Source organism: Taudactylus pleione, unplaced genomic scaffold (genome assembly GCF_031769625.1).
Source record: "Taudactylus pleione unplaced genomic scaffold, aTauple2 ptg000129l, whole genome shotgun sequence".
NCBI lineage: Eukaryota > Metazoa > Chordata > Amphibia > Anura > Myobatrachidae > Taudactylus > Taudactylus pleione.
In genome coordinates this window covers 7625160-7643675 of record NW_028284531.1, presented here as the reverse complement: position 1 = coordinate 7643675, position 18516 = coordinate 7625160, and positions in this window count along the sequence as shown.

Genomic DNA, 18516 nt, shown 5'->3' with positions numbered 1-18516 from the left:
TAAATGACTGCCATAAAATACAGTGAGTACAGGCTGCCATATAATACAGCAGAAATAATTTAATGACCGCCATATAATACAGTGACCACTATACAATATAGAGTAGTTTTGAGACTGCCACACAATATTATCCCCTCAACCTTAAAAATCCCTCCTAAAAAATGATGTGTGCCTCCCCCCATGTGTGCCTCCCCCCAATATAAACAGTCCCTTATCCCCATCATTAATTCCATTTATATTCATTACCTCCATCACTCTAATAAAATAAAACCTTAAAGTTAATTACCATCCCAAAAAAATCATTAAGCCCTTCATTTTAACTCACCCTCATAATAAAAGCAATGCATAACTTACTCGTGTACATGCAAATATAAATAAAACCGATATCCATTTTTACTTGCAAATGCTGCCCCATAGGTTTTTATGGGGACTGCTTTTTTGCCAAATTTACGAAGCTCTGGAATGCAATGCATTCTGGAGCTTAGCCTTGGTAGATACCATTTCCAGATGGCATTAGCCGCTGTAGCTTATGGGCCACAGATTGCAAGAGTTACCAGGAGATGGTTCTATAGGATACGTAGTGCACCCAAAGGAGAAATTAAGTGATCGTATCAGCGATCACTTCCCTTCTAACACACCCTGTAATGTGGGTGTATTTTAATACATCCCATTAATCATTAATTTCTTATTGCCGCAAAATATTTAGGACCTGATAATAAATATAGCCCTTATAAACTTTTCCCTACCATACCCATTATTCCCCCCACCCTTCATCCCAGCCGCCCACTTACCTGTTGCTGTTCTGTTCTCACTAAGACCCTCCTCTCCGATCACCAGAGAGGAGATACAGTAGGACTCAGTGGCATTGACCATGCATTGTAGCAATGAGATGCACAGTAAAGGGCTTCATTCCGCCCCCTGTCCTGCTCGTGGCCAGCACCCGACACCCTTATCCCAGTTGCGACCGCAGCACCTATATCCCCCTCAACCCATGCCTCACTTGTGGCCGTAATACCTGACCCCCTCCCCCACTTGCAGCTGCAGCTCCTGACCCAACATCCTCACCTGATAAGTCACATACAAATAAACAATGGTGGCGGTGACATGTGGGCCCCCTGGGTGGCTGCCTGCACAGCATTGTCAATGCCTGATGTGTGGGTTTTAAATGGAAATGTTGCCGTCAAATGATTGAGCTCTGTTTGGGTCCAAGGAAATTGTATCTTCCATAACTGGATAACCGGAACAGGATAGATTGAGGAATAAGCTCCAACTGCCTCCATCTGACAGGAGCTTAGGCACAAGTTGTCAAATGCCTGGTTCAACACTGTAACCTTCAGGGTGGCTGTGAGAGCAATTATGCCATGTTAAGGAGACTGAAGCACGTCTGGTTTTCTAACAGTGGTCCTGTTAAGGGGCCTATCCATTAGCAGATAAATTGAACGATATATCGATTTATCTGCTATTGATAGGCCCTGAACGATGACAGATGCGCACTCCCGCGGCCGATAAATTGAATCTTTCATCTCTCCAACATGTTGGTCACTTATCGCATATCGCTGCCAGATATTAGAAATATCTAGCAGTTTATATGCGGTGAACGACGAAAGATTTTAGCAGCAGCTACAGAGCGCTGCAGAGAAAAAAATCCACTTCCTGAATGATGTCATGCGATATCGTTCATCGTTCGTCGTATGCCAAAATCTGTCATGTACATGACAGATATCTTTCAGCACAGCCACCGGAATTCTCAATAGATATCTTTTGTCTTTCATCTTTCAGAATAACATCTGCTAATGGATAGGCCCCTTTACCTGGATAGGCTGAGCTATCTATCCATGGCGAAATGGAGGGAACATTTCCAGATTACAGAAGAAAGGCTAAACCCAAAAAAACATGTTTTTGTAGAAATATGTAAATAAAAGCTGTTTGTGATATATAGCACTACTATCAGGGCTTTTCCATAGTTTTTCCTTTTATCTGGCAAATATGTTGATAATTTTACCATCAGAGGGCTTCCTCCAGAACCCTAATCAACAGATAAACTGTTTGAACAGAATTTTAAGGGGTCTATTTACTAAGCAGTGTTAGGAGTCAGAGTGAAAAGTGATAAGAAAGTGTTAAGGTGCCAGCCAATCAGCTCCCAACTGTCATCTCGCAGGCTGTGTTTGAAAAATGACAGTTGGGAGCTGATTGGCTGGCACCTTATCACTTCCTTATCACTTTTCACTCTATCTCCGAACACTGCTTAGTAAATAGACCCCCAAATGATTAGCTAAGTAAGCGCAGAAATATGTGCATGTAAATCAGTTTATCAAAGGTAATTCTTTATTTGTTACTTAAAATAGAAGAGATCCAATGTTTTATCACTTTCAGTAGTTACAAGAAATACATGAGGGGCAAACAAGCAGAATATTTGGAGAAATATGATAAAAATTAAATTAATGAATGGGGTGGACAAATGTAGGCTAAACTGTGGCGTACTAACCGGTCATCTCAGTTGAAGTCCCCCAAGATAAGAAAACTTTGAAATTAGCAATTTTCCCCGACTCTGCATCTGCTCTGAAGCTGCACAAAAAAAATTTTGGTGGCTACAATTTTCGAAGTTAATTGAATAGGAATAACCTTGGGGCTGGCCGTGATTTCATGCACCTCAAGAAATTTAGAAAGAAAAAAAAAAAACGTGGCCAATTGAATATGCCCCATAGATTCTATTATTTGAGAACTGTTTATTTTCTAGCATTCTCCTGGTCAAATGGGTGTCAGATATGTCTGAGTAGAGATGGAATCAGCCTCATATTTGAATCTCCTGCAGATTTTCTAAATACCCATCCATGTGTTCCAGGCTTGCCCAGTTTGCAGATATTTGGAAAATTCCATGCCAACCATAACCTTAGATTTGATGGCCAGGAGGTTAAGCTGCACTCTCTGTTAAAAAAAAAAAAAAGGAAATTCCTGGCAAAACTGAATTACTACACGACAATGGTAAATGGTTTTGTTCTAAGGTTTAAGAAGGAGTTGCTACTGTAAAAGGAAGGGGGAGAGGGATAACATAATATACGAATGCTGGTCAGAATGGCAAGGATGAGAGAATTATGATAAGTTAAATAATTATTTTCCATTATTATGTATTTTAATAAATGAGAGCATGACAGGCCATGGCACCTGGAAAATTCAAATTGATTCACTACCATACGCAGCTGCGATTACGCACCCATGATTGTTGCGTATGCATCGCAGTGCGCAAACTAGCTATGACTAGCATTGACTCTGTAGACCCATTGCAGAGTGATTGACAGGAAGTTCCGTTTGTGGGTGGTGATGGGGAAGGTGGTTGGGTGAACGCAGGCGTGCCAGTGCATTTGAAGATAACTGCAAATGATGGGTTAGAACTGCGCTCTGCTGTATGGGCAGATGGGATGTGAGATATATTGTTTGTGTCGGGGTGCTGCATCTTCCTAAAAGCAGGAGTACCGGGTCCTGTGTAACGATAGAATTGGGTAGAGGGTGCGGAGGGTGCGCTCGCCCTATGGGTGTAATGCTGGGGTAATAGTGTGTTGTGGTCTTTTGTGTTCGATGTTGTGTGTGGAGTGATGGGGTGTAGGGAGGGAAGGGGGTCTAATGGACTGGAGGTGGTGGGTGAGGAAATGAAGACAGAGGCAGAAATGGGGGCCAAAGGGTTTATTGGAAAAAAACAGTACTAATCCTGTTCGGTCCCAGGTGGGGTGAGCGATCCACTTAGGGGTGTGTGTGGGTGAAGACTGGGGAGGTGAGTGGACCCTTTTAGGGGGCTCCTTTCCGTGCAGTTCAATAGACCGGCACGTTACCCCTGCTGGACCTTTGGTCAACAGTCTTAGGATGTCTCGGGGGGAGGGGAGTGGTGGGTTGGCAGCGGGTCTGGCGGTTGTGGATGTACACCCTGGCGGCGTCCCGCGCAGGGGTATAAGTCTCGGAGTCACTTACCTACCGGCAGGAATTGTTGGTGAAAAAGGCTTGGGCTGCTGGTAGCTGGTGTTAGAGTTTCCTTTTGCAGATGCGGTGTTGGATGGCTGCTGCGGTGTCAGCGGTTGGAGGAAGCTCTGTGTGTGGTAGTGGCTTGCTGGTGCACTGTGGGGCTTGGTGCATCGCGTTGCTGGCGTTCTGTTCCCGCTGCCTGGTGGGTGCCTGCTGGTGTGGATCGTTTAGGGATTGCTGCTGGACGAACAGCTGTGAGTGGAGCTGGTGTTGGTTGCTCCCAGGGCGCGGTGCGTGGTCGCCTGGGTCTAGCAGGTGGAGTGGTGATCAAGAGGGGTGCGCAGGGCTTTGCTAGGTGTGATGCCCAGCGCGGCCCTGCGGGTGGTAGGTAGAGAGGGTTCTGGAAGCAGCAAGGCTCGACCGAGTTCTCCGCGGGAATGAAGAGCTCTGGTGTAAGCTGGCTGTGGTGTCAGAATGTAGGGGGTCTCCGACACGTTTCGGCAGGGGCTCTGCCTTCTTCAAGGAGGTAAGAAACCAGTGCATTTGAACGGTGTTGCAGGGATGTGCATAAATTATCCACTGCAATGGCCTAAGCAGTCTGAGGTCTTTTGTAGCGTGTGTGGTTGTTAGCAATTTCTGAGTAAGGTCAGAGCTTGTGCAAGTGTGTGTGAGGCTGTGATGGTACTCGACTGTACCGATGGTTTTGCAGTCTTGCTAACCATTACGGATGTATGGTAAGTAAAGTGGGCGTCCTTGTGTAGTGCTGCGAGGGAATAGCGATCGCAATTAATTAGCATACTGATTTACTACCATACACAACTTCGTAACCGCTATTGCATACGCAGTTACGTATGGTAGTGAATCAGGCGCAGATAAAGATATGATGCTCTGGATGTACAATACAAAAAGAAAGGGCGATCAAATTACTGATGCTTGAACATTTATTCTAAAATTGCAAAGAAACAAGCAAAAATGTGTATTTACTAGATACAAATAAACTGGTCCTGTTGTACTATTTGAAAAGATATGTTATATAAAAGTCAGACCTGGATTTATGAAATATTCTCTGGACTAAAGGTGCGGTAAAAGAAGCCAGTAGAAGGGGTCGGTGTGACTATTTGCTCCATATTTTAAATGGTGAAGACCAGGAATAAATAATTAAGGTGCATACACACGTAACGATTTTGTTACCAATGATGTTCTGAACGATTTTATGAACGATTTTCTGTCAGATTATCTGTCAGATTTTTTAAAGTGTAATGAATGATTCATTGAAATACAAACGATTTTTGTAACTTCCCTCAATGAAAATCGTTCAGTTGGTCAGTCAGAGTGAACTACAAACGGGAATGCGCATGAACGATAATCGTTCATCGTTATAACGATTGTTTCAACAATTGAACGATAACGACATCGTTATAGTTAAATCGTTCAAAAAATCGTAACGTGTGTATGCACCTTTAATAATTGTTAGTAGTAACTAATAAAGGTAACCACACACAGCCGATCCTGTGGACATTGAGAGTGGGATCATATTTTAGTTTGGCCACATGGCATATTAAACTATAGTGCATAATTGTTGACAGAAGAAACTATAAGGCAACATTTTGGGGTTAACATTACTTTATGTTTGCTCTCATTGGTAGAATGCAGCAGTGGATGCAGTGGCAAGTAGACAATACTGTATTTCTTCTTCCTCCACTAGGGGGCACAGGGACTACTCTGGGTATAGTCTGGAGAGGAGAGACTGGGCACCAAATGGTTAAATCAATTTATTCACAAGCCCCAGGCTCCTCCTCTATACCCCGCTTCCAGGCACTGGACCTTCATTTTAAGTTTGGGGCCAGCATGAGCTGGGCACCAGTTATTAGGGGGTTTACTTTAGGTGCTCCTCCGTATTTATTTATTGATTTTATTTTGTTATTTTAACAATAATTTATTTATAGGATTATTTATTTATTAACAGTTTCTTATATAGCGCAGCAAATTCCGTTGCGCTTTACAATTTAAATCAACATTAACATTATACTGGGTTGTAAAAGACATACATACATGACATACATAAGGGTAAGAGGGCCCTGCTCGCAATCTTACAATCTATAGGGAAATAGGTGTTGATACACAAGGAGAGGTGCTACATATTGCAAATTGGTCCAGCCCAATTGCAGATATTCTTGGTGGGCTGTATAATCCAATCACACTGGAAAGTTGGCCTAGGGTTAGAAGGATGTTAAATTGAAGAAAGAGAAGATGTGATAGGTGTTTACTATAGATAGAGAGTTAGATAGGGAGCTATAAAAGGTTAGGTGGGCGGTCCTGGAATCTGATAAGCTTGTCTAAAGAGGTGAGTTTTCAGAGAACACTTGAATGTTTGGAAACTAGTGGAAAGTCTTATTGTGCGTGGGAGGGCATTCCACAGGTTGGGTGCAGCCCGAAAAAAGTCCTGTAACCGTGCATGGGAACAAGTAATGCGCAGGGATGAGAGACGCAGATCTTGTGCAGAACCGAGATGTCGGGTTGGAAGATATTTTGAGATAAGTGAAGAGATGTATGTTGGTGTGGTTTGGTTAATAGCTTTATGTGTGAGTGTAAGTATTTTAAATTGAATACGGTAGAAGACCGGCAGCCAATGGAGGGACTGACAAAGTGGATCAGCAGACACTGAACATTTGGTGAGAAAGATCAACCTCGCAGCTGCCCCCACTGCCGCTCCACCACCCCAGCGCCGGTGGGCGCAGTACTGGCGACTGGGTCAGTGTCTTCGGCCCGTGGGACTCCCACACTACAGGAGCCGCAAGCTGCAGCTGGCGCTCAGCGGGGGATTAAAGGTAAGATGGCCCCCTGCATGCACTACAGCAATGCACACATGTAAACAGTGTCTGTCTGTCATTTTTCCTCAGGATCCGGAGCATGATGGCCTGTGTGTCAATTGCTTTGGAGCCCTGCAGCCTATGGCTTCTAGTCAAGAACCAGCTTGGGCGTCTCGTCTGACACAGGTAATGTCACAATTTGTTGACCGTATGTCAGTACTTAATCCACCTGTCCCTGTTGATGTGCAACAGCTTCCCATGGCAGAGCCTCCCTGGATGCAAACTTTTGCTCAGTCTGTTCAGGGGTTAGATCAGGTGTCCACGTCTTTTCAGCAGATGATTGATAGAGATAGGACTCCTAAATGTAGGCCTGCTCCATGTGAAAGTCCCACTCCATTACCTGACAGAGGTTCGGATTCAGTAGCTTTCTCAGATGGTGAGGCTAGCACCTCCATTGCTTCAGATGTGGAGACTTCCTCTGTTCCAAAGGAAACAATGTCTCCTGTAACGTAGAAGCTCATATTAGAGCAGTTAAGTCTATTCTGTTAGTGAAGGATTGTCACGACCAGAGTTGTTGTACCTGGCGGGTCGCGGTCTCTGCCTGTGCGGGTGCTTTGGCGTGGTCCTACTGGTGGAGGTGCTGGTGTCTGGAGGTTGGCGCCAGGTGCTCGTGGATGTCCGAAGGCCATGTGGTGACAGCTGAGACTGGCAGCGCTGCCGCGCTGGGGATTGCTGGGAGCCGCCATCTTGGTTTTGGGCATGTGACCTGAATAGGCCAATCAGGTTGGAACATCTTGTGTGTACTTTCAGCAGCCTATCATGCACTTTCCCATGGACTTAATGGTGTTCAGCACGCCCTCTAGTTGCCAGTGCAATGGATACACAGCGCAAGCTGTGTGAGAGTTCTCTGTGCTCCTTAGCTCGGTGTGATAATTGTAGTTCCAGCAGTGCTCCGTTTCCTCTTCTGTCTCCATCACAGGCTATTGTTGGATACCCGCATCTACCCTGCTATACCCCGTTACTCACCCCACAGTTTGTGAACCCTCCAGCTCTCCTGACTCAGAACCCACTCCACTACTTCAGACCTCTGTTCCTCAGTCACACCTCCATTGGACTTTCTTTTGTCTGCCTGACACCTGTTCCCAGCCTCATTAATTGAACTTTGTTTTTTCTGCCCGACACTTGTCCCCTGCCTCATTAATTGGACTTTGTTTTCCTGCCAGACATTTGTTTTCAGCCACACATCACTTGGACTTGTTTATTTCTGCCAATTTATAGGTCTATCACCGTTTCATGAATTATAATACTCCTATTAAACCTGCTGCATTTCAATACTGCAAACCCGTTCCAGTTTCTTTTCCTGTATCCACCCTGGGTTAAAAAAATAATCCAAACCTGACAAGGATGAAGAATAGCCTCCCAGATCTAAGGCTCCTGACCAGAAAAAGTCAGTGGCGGAATTTCCATCTTCTGCACAGCTAGAAGATTTCCTGGCGGAAGCATGGACACACCCTAGTAGACGCTTTCAGGTTTCCAAGCATATTGCTACCTTTTACCCTCTCCCAGCACTCTCTCCCAGCAGCAGATAGGGCTACATGGAAGTCTCCTCCCCTGGTGGATGCCCATATTACCCGCCTTAATAGGTTATCCCTCCAATCTATACCAAATACACCATCTCTTAAATATCCTACAGATAGAAAGTTGGAGAATTTCTTGAAAACCATTGATATGAATGCAGGAGCCCTGGCTCGCTCATCCCTGGCATCTGCTTGGGTAGTTAAACCTGTAGGCCGCTGGACAGACTTCTTGTGCGCCCATAGGAGTGATTCAGTGGCTATGGTTGCACACGTTAGGGAAACAGCTTCTTATCTCTCTGAAGCAGCTATAGATTCTGGACTTTTAACCTCTAAGGTTAGTGCTTCTGCAGTTGCTGCCAGAAGAGCTCTTTGGCTGCGCACTTGGAAAGTGGACACAGAATCTAAGAAGGCTCTGGAAGCTCTTCAACATTCGTGTGAGATCCTGTTTGGTCCAGAACTGGACAAAGTGACTACATTGGCAGCCTCCAAATCAGCTTTTCTACCATTTGTCACCACTACGAGACCCAGGATTTCCGTATCTCGTTCCTTTCAGCCATTTCCAAGAACACAGGGTTCTGCCTCCAAAAACTCTAAGCCTAGAGGTAAGCAGGCCTGCTCTACCAGACATCCAGCTGCCAAGCCAGTGGACAAGCCTGCCACATGATGGGACCTCGGAGCGGGAGGCTGGCTTCTTCGCTTTTCGCCTGTGGATGCAGACCACAATGGATGCTTGGGTCAAGGACGTTGTGTCTCGAGGCTACACCCTTACATTTCCACAGCATCCACCTTACAGGTTTTTTCCATCTGCTCAACCAGAAAAGAAAGAAGCTCTAGAGGCATCAATTTGCTTTCTCATGGCCTCGGGTTGTCATTCCTGTTGCCCCATCCCAGAGAAGGTTAGGCTTTTATGTCAACCTCTTTCTGGTGCAGAAGCTGGATGGCTCCTTCCGGCCCATTCTCATTTTGAAACATCTAAACAAGTTTCTCTGCATTCCCAAATTCTGCATGGAGTCCCTTTGATCCATCAACTTAGCTTTGGAACTGGGGGACTTTATGACGTCTTTGGATATACAGGATGCTTATTTGCATATCCCTATGTGAGCCAATTTCTGTACTAACATTTCCTCAGGTTTGTGGTACAAACCAACCACTTCCAATTTCAAGCACTACCCTTTGGTCTGTCCATGGCCCCTCTTGTGTTCACGAAGATCATGGCAGTCATGGCAGCACATCTACGATGAATGGGAGTCAGAATTTTTCCATATCTGGATGACTTGCTTCTCTTAGCGCAATCTCCAGAGGTGCTCAGTGATCACTTCCATCTGATGATACAGCTTCTTTAATCACACGGGTGGATAATCAACTGGATCAAGTCAACACTATCTCCATCCCAGGAGGTGCTCCACCTGGGAGCCTTGTTGGATTCCAGAACTCATAGAGTCTTCCTTCCTCCAGACAAGATTTTGTCATTGCAAACCAAAATTCGCAACTTTCTTAAAATGACTCAACTTAAAAAATAAATAAATGTGCAACTTTCTCAATCTGAGGCGAGTGTCCATTCACTCATGCATGCTAATTCTGGGGTCATTAGTTTCGACTTTCGACATGGTGGAATATGGACAGTTTCATTCCCGTCCTCTCCATGGACTCTTTCTTAGGCGTTGGATCAAGTCTCGTCCAAACCTCAAGGCTCAGACTTTAATTTTCCCCCAGGAACTTCGTATCTCCCTACTGTGGTGGCTTCAGCAATCTCATTTGGACAAGGGACACCCCTTTTGGATCCAGGACTGGGGACCTCATTCAGAGGCGGTTGTTAGTTGCAAGCGGTCGCACTGAATCAGGGTGGCCCCCATGCATCCTGAACGACCACCTCCTTGTCGATCGCTAAGCTGTGGGTTAACACCCACAGCTCTAGCAACCGACATGGGTGATGGTCATGATGGTCAAGACCATCGCGACCATCGGGGCTTACGACCAGACCCTAAGGTTGGGTCTGGGCACTTGTAAACCCCAGGGAGCTTCCTGCTCTAATCGAGCAGGAAGCTTCCCACTGACATCAGCAATGATGTCAGTGGGGCCACCCCCAAACGGCAAGCGTTCTGGCGGGAATGTCTCCGTTTGGGCAGGCACGCCCCCTGCCTGGCTCCCAAACGGGGAGAGCTGTCACTCACCATCGACAGCTCGCCCCATCTGCTGTGAGACCCCTAGCGACGGAGCGTCCATCGCTAGCCGGGCCTCGCGCATGTGCACGACGGAGCCGGCTCTGTCGTGCGCATGCCCAGTGGAGCAACATCGAGTCGGTTGCGAGCGCTCAGCGCTTGCGACCGACTCTGAATGTCCCCCTGGGTCCTTCTCACCACCAGTGCAAGCCTTTGGGGGCTGTAACTTGTCAGCTCACCTTTCAGGGCTGTTGGACACATCAGGAAAGCTAGCTTCCATACACATTCTGGAGCTCCGGGCTGTATACAGGGTTCTGTGTCAGGCACAGCACCTCCTTCGGGGATGACCAGTGAAGGTACAGTCGGACAACGCAACCGTGGAGGCCTACATAAATCACCAGGGCGGCACTCGCAGTCAAGGAGCATTTGAAAAGGTAGCCGAAATCCTTCACTGGGCAGAGCGGCATCTTCCAGCGCTGTCCGCAGTTTTTATCCTGGGAGTTCAAAATTGAGAAGCGAACTTTCTAAGTCAGGATGTACATGCCGGAGGGTGGTCGTCACATCTGGACGTCTTCCAGCTGTTAGTCCATCGCTGGGGCCTACCAGACATCGTCATGATGGCGTCTCGCTACAATCACTGTCCGCAGTTTTTATCCTGGGAGTCCAAAATTGGGAAGTGAACTTTCTAAGTAAGGATGTACATGCCGGAGAGTGGGCATTACATCCGGATGTCTTCCAGCTGTTAGTCCATCGCGGGGGCCTACCAGACATCGTCATGATGGCGTCTCGCTACAATCACCAGGTAATGAGATATTGCTCCCACCAGGGGTGGATTGGGAAACTAAAGTGGCCTACGTTGGCTAACTGTAAGAGCAACCTATGGATTGTTGCACGTGCCCGAAAAAAAGGGATGTGCCATATGAGAAGGGGCGTGCCATGTTACATACCATGGCCACGAGCCACTCCCTTTCTTTTCGTCACACTTGGGGGATCCCCTGCACTCCAGGAGCTGCTTGACATGTCCCCAGTATCTTTCTATCCAGTGTATAGACACCCTGTGCATGTGCACAGTATCTATTCAGTGGGTGAGAGGGGGGCTCTCAACTTCCCTCCACCGCAAGAGGAGCTCTGTCTCACAAGACAAGGATGGTCTCATCTTGCGATGTGAAGAGATCCTCTGTGGCCACTCTGCTTGCTATGACAGACGTCAATCAAGCAGTCATGCAAGTGTGTCACTACTTGCAGGAACAGGCCTAGACCAAGTAGAGCTATACTAATTTTTGTGTGTACTAAATAAAAAATGCACCTTACTTTTTTGTGGTTTCTCTGCAATGGGGAAGCTCTGAAGAAATTGATCCCTCCTGGACAGACAGTGTCAGTATTTATATTCATGCAAGACATCACATCGTCCGGAAGCCATCTGATTGCCTAGGAATAAAGCCAACGTCATCATCATGCTATAGGGGTTCAACCAGATAATACTACAATAACACAAGTTTTGGGGCAGGGCAAAATTTGAGTTTCTCTGATCTAACAATTTTATATTAATAATTAAATAATAAAATATATTTGATAATTCGGTACCATTTGTATATATGGTTTCTAGAATTGGTATTTTACTGAAGATTATTGTCCCTCAGCCTTTTCTTTTCTTCTAATCCTACCAGTGGTCCAGGATGCGGTCATAATACCGACCGCGAGGATTGCGGCGGTCAGAATTCCGGCGCCGGGAGCCCGACACCGTCATCCCAAAGGTAAGTAGTGGGGTTAAGAGGAGGGTTAGGGGTTGGTTTAGGCACTAGGGGGAGGGTTAGGCACTAAGGGGGAAAGTTAGGGTGCGGGAAGGGGGAGGTTAGGTTTAGGCTCTAGGGGGAAGGTTAGGTTTAGACACCAAGATGAGAGGGATAGGGGTAGGAAAAAGGGGGGGTTAGGATACTGACCAACAGGTGTTGGTATCCTAACCATATCGAAATGCCGGTGTTGGGATTTTGACCGCAGGGATTCAGAGCACCGGCATCACATACCTAACACAGTGGTCATAATGATCGGGGGGGGGGGGGTGATAAAGTGGTTCCTATATTGTTCACAGGGAGAGAGGACACTGGGCTAGATGAAGGTATTGGGGGGATGGAGTGAGTGATATATGAGTGGGACACTGGATTAGATGACGGGACAGTGAGATGGGGCTGCACTTGGCTGGATGGAAAGGGAGGGCAGTGAGATTGGGGGTGGGAACGGGGAACACTGTGCTCATTAGGCTGCCCACTGTTATTGGGCTGGCTGGGTTTTTTTAAGAGGTGGTGCAGTCAGAAGGGAGCTCGTTGTGAAGGGTTTCAGGGACACTGAGCTGAAGATGGGGGGAGAGACAGGAATGGGAGTACTTATCTGCCGAGCCGTCAGTCTCAGGCAGCCGCCTGAACAGAGACTGCTGAACTGATTGAAGGTGGGGCCTCTCACCAGCTCAGGCCGCCTCCCGATCAGTGCTGGCCAGGACACGGTTTAAAAAAAAAAAAACAGAAAGAAAAAAAAAACATTTTAATGGCCCCAACATGGTCCGGCCCACCAGGGAAACTCCCGGTGAAGTCTACGGCCAATCTGCCCCTGGCTCTCGTGCCAGGGATCCAGAAGTTCTTCTGGTAGATGCACTGGCAGTTCTTGGACCTTTCCACTGATTTATGTCTTCCCTTCAATCTCCTAATTCTTCGGGTCCTTCGTAAATTCAAGTTGGAAGGAGGCACTCTGATCCTGGTGGCTCCGGATTGGCCTCGGCGCGTGTGGTACGCAGATCTCATGGGCCTGTTCCGTAGATGCTCCTCTGTGGCCGGATCTGCTGTCACATGGCCCATGTCTACATCCGGACCTGGCCAGGCTTGCTGTGATGGGGTGGCTCTTGAGATATCCATCTTAAGAGCAAAGAGATTCTATAGAAGAGTTATTCGGACCATGCTGCTGGCCAGAAAGCCTTCTTCTGCACATGTTTATCACAGGATTTGGCGTACCTATTTTACGATGGTGTTCGACCAGGGGTTTTAATCCCAGGTCCTTTCCTTTCTACAGACAGTTCTGGACTTGGGCCTTCGACTTTGGTCCTTAAAGGTCCAGGTTTCGGCTTTGTCTGTTCTTTTTCAAAGACAGATAGCTCTGCTTCCTGAAGTGAGAACTTTTTTCCAGGGTGTACTTCATGTGCACCCACTGTTTGTTTCTCCTGTGGCTCCTTGGGATCTTTCCTTGGTTCTCCAGTTGGCTCCCTTTGAACTGATCTGCGTTGGCTCACATGGAAAACGGTGTTTCTTTTGGCCATCGTGTCGGCTCGGAAGGTCTCGAATTTGAGGGCCCTCTTGTGTTGCTCTCCATTTCTGGTGTTCCATTTTGATAGGGCTGTCTTAAGGACTCACTTAGGCTACCTTCCAAAGGTTGTATCCTAGTTTCACATTAATCAGGAAATAGTGGTTCCTGCATTTCATTCTTTGGATCCATCTCACCCTGCGGATTCGTTGGATGTGGTGAGGTCTCTCTGTTTGTATGTCTAATGGACTAAGAGGTTTCGTAAGTCAGACTCTCTTTTTGTCTTGTACGATTTTCACGAGAAAGGATGGCCAGCTACTAAGCAGACCTTAGCCCGCTGGCTTCGATTTACCATTCGTTACCTGCCCCTGGGGTGACAGCCCATTAGACCCAGTCAGTGGGGACTTCATGGGCAGTACGCTGCCGTATGGTCATCTGCTCATACTTTTATTAAATTTTATGCTTTTGACACTTTTGCATCCTCACACACTGCCTTCGGGCGTTCTGTGCTCACTGCAGCTTAGGAGCGTCAATGCCCATATGGGACAGCTTTAGGACATCCCAGAGTAGTCCCTGTGCCTCCTAGTGGAGGGAGAAGAAAAGTAGACTAATGTCTTACCTGTTAAGTATTTTTCTTCTACACCATAGGGGGAAGAGGGCGCCCGCCCTGACGCACCTGTCTGCTGGGGGGTGTTTCCTTGGTGACTGGTCCGGCTGTACTTCCATGACATGTATGTTTCTGTATGTATGGCGGCCTTCATTCTCCTCTGCCTCACTCCTGCCATGGGCTTGCAAACTAAACTAAGGTCCAGTGCCTATTAGCGGGGTATAGAGGAGAGGAGCCTGGGGCTTGTGGGTAAATTGATTTAACCATTTGGTGTCCAGTCTCTCCAGACTATACCCAAGAGTTGTCCCTGTGCCCCTTATGTAGTCAAAGAAAAAGACTTAAGGGAAGGTAAGACATAAATCTCCTTTATCCTTCTCTCCACGCGTCAGAGTCGCACTGCGCATGGGTCGCAATGATCTTGTGACAGCGGTTGTAGTGTGGATTAGGACGCAGAATGATTGACAGACAGTGACGGTTTGGGGGAGGTAATAGGGGGGGTGGCAGCTAAAATACAGGCATGTCTCAACCGTTTCAGGGGCATGTTGCAGCTAGCAACTGCTAATTCATATGCAGTTGTTAAGGCTCCGGCTTTTACTAGCGACGGACATTCTGAGCGACCATAGGGTTTCTCAGAAGTCCAATGGTGTGTTTCTTTGTATGCAAGCGGCGGACTTGAGATGCCACTAGGCGGCTGCAACATTTGCATATTTTCTCAGGATCGCTGCACACGTGATCGCAGCAGCTAAGAGCATTGCGTCCACCTCTGATTCAGGACCATTATCTAGATTAAATTGTTAATTAGTCACCAGAATTGATCTGCATTCTCTACCAGAATTTCAGAGTGTCAGTTATAGTACACTAGTCATGATCATTTTCATTGTATACTAGCTATCAGAATTGCATTGTACAGGGGTCACCAGAATATGGCATGTTTTGCAGGCTGCCCCCCATAATATAGTCTTTCTAGAAAAATTGAGTGGCCATGTGTATTGTATACTGGTCATCAGAATACGCTCTGCTAACCAACACTGCCTATGTCAGACATAGTGGATCGATTCTTTGCTACTGCACATATGTTCAAATTGCACTGCACATGCCCCCCGATTGTGTCCGTACAGAGGCCCTGATTCAGAGCCGGATGCTCTGACAGAGCGCTCGCTCTGAATCAGGGCCGTCCCTCCTCCTTTTTGGAGCGGCCTCCTGGCTGCTCGCCTAGCTGTGGGTGACCCTTGCGGTAGGGTCTTGCTGCCGCAAGCCCTGGAGTGCTTTTGGCTTTATCTATCCATTTATGTTTTTGGTACTGTATATGCTCAGTTTTTGCAACCTTGATTGCCAGAACACCTGTAAGAGACTGTTTAACGATGTGTCAGTCTCTCATTGCCTGGGGATCAGGTCAGAGACTTGTTGAGAGACACTGGGCATGTTTCAGCAAGGAACGCAGATGCTAATACGCACACAATCGACCGATGTTTATGCTCTGCGCATGCGTATGCAGTTGCGAACTAGCAATTGCAATGATAACTGTGATTGCTGAGGCTACACAGACCCAGAGCACAGTGATTGACAGGAAGTGCCGTTTGTGGGTGGTGACGGGGGAAGGGGGGGTGGTCAGGTGAACGCAGGCATGCCAGTGCATTTCAATGCCGTTGTAGGGGCGTGCATAAATTAGGCAGTGATTCCTTAAAACTGCTCACGGGATGGCTTGATGCATGGAGCAGGGTGTTCCGGTCAGTGGGTTTACGATATAGGGTAGAACGTATTCCGGTCCCTTGGCTAGACACAGTCACATCAAGGAAATTGATGGAATTTTTAGCATAGCCAAGCAGTGAATGTATAGGGCTATCTAGCGCATTGAGGATGGAAATCATATAAAAAAAATTAGATGTCCGTCCCTTTCGAAATGAGGAACAGATCATCGATATATCTTTTATATCAAACTATCTTAGATCCAAACTGACCTAGAATGTGTTTTTTTTAGCATAGGAACTCAATAGGAGGTCCAACATGTGTATCAGGGCTAAGAATGGTTCTCACTGCTTCAATACCTGCCAGATGGGGTATCACCGTATAAAGAGATGATAAGTCCATGGTGGCTAAACACATATCCTCAGTAATGTCATTTGGTATCAGAATTTTGTTGAGAAAATCTGAGGTATCACGTAAGAAACTCCCCATACCCATCACATGTGGTTGAAGAAACCCATCAACAAAAATTGCTAGGGGTTGCAGCACTGATCCTCTTGCTGATATAATCGGCAGCCCAGGTGGGTCGACCAAAGACTTGTGGATTTTGGGTAGTAAATAGATGATAGGGCACACCGGGTGCGGCACTATTAAATTAGCTGCCACCCCTTCATCAATCCACATCTGTTGCAACGCCCTATTTACTACTAGGTCGTCTCTACGTTTGACCTCAAGCATCGGATTTGTGGCAACCTTGGCATACTTGTGTTTATCATTAAGTTGACGACTTACTTCTCGGTTGTACGCATGCCAGTCCTGCACCACAACAGCTCCACCTTTATAGGCCTGGCGTATCACAACTGATTCATCATGTATCAAACCTTGCAGAGCTTGTCTCTGTAACTGAGTTAAATTATCGTATCTTTTGGTGACATTACAGGCTGACAACTCATGATCAACTAACCGTAGATAGGTTTTAATACTGGCGTTGTTTGACTGTGGGTCAAATGAACTGGGGTTTCTAAATTTACTAGAAGTGGTCATATCTCTAGAATTAGAAAAATACTCACGTAACAGCAATTTGCGGCCAAACTTATAATGATCGATAGACCAATTGAACTTATCGTGTTATACCGTGGGGACAAATGAAAGACCAAGTGACAGAACCTCAAGTTCGGCTTGCGACAAAGGTCTACTAGATAAGTTATAAATAGGTTCTAGCTCTTGGGTCGTCCCCTTCCCCGTTTTTTTTCATTTTGCCCCCACGTCTGCTGGGATATCTGGGGCTCGTCGTAGGCCCAGCCCCTTTCTTTTGGGTCGTGCTGAAATAGACCCTCGCACCAGAAAAGCACCCAGACAAATCAGGCCAGAAGACCACCATTAATATTTAAAAAGATTTAATTTGCTTATTCAACAGATATGACAATATTATGACCCAACGCGTTTCATCCTTAAAAGGACCTCCTCGAGGTTAAATCACAATTATGGTGTAAAACATAAATGGGTCCCAGTTAGGCAGTGATTCCTTAAAACTGCTCACGGGATGGCTTGATGCATGGAGCAGGGTGTTCCGGTCAGTGGGTTTACGATATAGGGTAGAACGTATTCCGGTCCCTTGGCTAGACACAGTCACATCAAGGAAATTGATGGAATTTTTATCAAGACTAGCAGTGAATGTATAGGGCTATCTAGCGCATTGAGGATGGAAATCATATAAAAAAAATTAGATGTCCGTCCCTTTCGAAATGAGGAACAGATCATCGATATATCTTTTATATCAAACTATCTTAGATCCAAACTGACCTAGAATGTGTTTTTGTTCATATAGCTGCATATAGAGGTTGGCATATGATGCCGGACACCTGGATATAGTGGTTGCCACCATAGTATAAGTGATTGGAGCCGAGAACTAGCTCAATCAATTAGCATAGGAACTCAATAGAAGGTCCAACATGTGTATCAGGGCTAAGAATGGTTCTCACTGCTTCAATACCTGCCAGATGGGGTATCACCGTATAAAGAGATGATAAGTCCATGGTGGCTAAACACATACCCTCAGTAATGTCATTTGGTATCAGAATTTTGTTGAGAAAATCTGAGGTATCACGTAAGAAACTCCCCATACCCATCACATGTGGTTGAAGAAACCCATCAACAAAAATTGCTAGGGGTTGCAGCACTGATCCTCTTGCTGATATAATCGGCAGCCCAGGTGGGTCGACCAAAGACTTGTGGATTTTGGGTAGTAAATAGATGATAGGGCACACCGGGTGCGGCACTATTAAATTAGCTGCCACCCCTTCATCAATCCACTTCTGTTGCAACGCCCTATTTACTACTAGGTCGTCTCTACGTTTGACCTCAAGCATCGGATTTGTGGCAACCTTGGCATACTTGTGTTTATCATTAAGTTGACGACTTACTTCTCGGTTGTACGCATGCCA